Here is a 1228-nt window from a genome sequence, read left to right on the forward strand (position 1 = left end):
GTGTGACCTGCACTGAAGCTTTACAGTACTTAAAAGAAAAAGACCTCCAGAAGTTGAAATCCCAGGCACAACACCCATGGGAGAAGGTGGCTCTGGAGAAGCTGTTTGACCTCTCTCAGTCAAAGAGTCCTCCAGGGTTGCAGGAGTCTCCTGGGGAGAGGATGAAGAAAAGGCAGAGGCAGGCAGAACAGGCACTTCAGGCACTGAGGGACTTGCAGTCAGAAGGGAAGCACAGACAGGAAGAGGCAGTGAGAACGAAAGAAGCAGAGCTGAGACAGGCACTGGAGATCCCCGAGGAGTGCTGGCCCCTGCCTGAAGTGCCCCTAAGAGAAGTCACTGAGGACAAGCAGAGACAGCTCAGTCACATGGAGCAGGCACTGACAGACAGGCAAAACATCCCAGACAGAGATCTGGTAAGATGGGCCTCTGGAGGACTGACCCTGCAGGGAATTTATAAGACCAGCCACCAAAGAGACCTGATAGAAAGAAGAGAAGAGCTACTCAGTGTCCCTGGGGAATTCTCACTTTTAGGTCCTGAGCAGGGCAAAAGGATGGAAACAAAAGAATTCACAACATCTCAAGAAGAATCCCTGTTCAGCCAGACTGTGGAGAAGCTGGGTTTCACAGCAATGATGTCAGGCAAAGGTGAAGGTTGGGGATTCAGTTTAGAAGGTGGTAGGGATCAAAAAAAAAAGACTCAGAATCTATGGAAACCCATGAATTACATTCAGAAAACTCTTATTTTTGCTCAGTCAAGTTCAGCTACAGCCCCATGGCTGTCTGTCACTTTGGCACTGATCAGCTTCAACTCTCCAAGGCGGCTCTCCAGGAATTGAAAAGCATTGAAAACCTCCTGGAACACAGTGAAGATGCAATATTGAAGAGCAGGACTGAAAACTTCTTCCACAGGTTTGGCTCCCATGCTAACAAAGGCCCTCTGTATCTGGGGGGAATCTACTGCTGGAAGGCCATTGCACAGGATTTCAAAAACGAGCAATTGGGTGATGTGAAGCAGCAGGCAGCAGAGGCCCTGAACTGTTACGTAAGGGGCAGCTACAGTGGTATTGCTTTAAAAGTTGGTGTTGATATGAAGACATCTGATGAACATTCAAAAACAACAACTCAAAATGCAGCTTTTCGAAATCTCAAATCCAGCATCCAGTTATCAGTGGCCCAGATAGGTGGACCACCAGAAGCAGATGGAATTTTCGAGTGGACAGGTGGCCTT

The 1228-nt window shown here is 48.3% G+C and overlaps 1 pseudogene; it reads left to right on the forward strand.

Moving 5' to 3' along the window:
- The window catches only part of LOC103730959, a 7455-nt pseudogene that overhangs the window by 130 nt on the left and 6097 nt on the right, over nt 1–1228 (forward strand).

This window comes from Nannospalax galili, unplaced genomic scaffold (genome assembly GCF_000622305.1).
Source record: "Nannospalax galili isolate Female #2095 unplaced genomic scaffold, S.galili_v1.0 scaffold1994, whole genome shotgun sequence".
Classification (NCBI taxonomy): Eukaryota; Metazoa; Chordata; class Mammalia; order Rodentia; family Spalacidae; genus Nannospalax; species Nannospalax galili.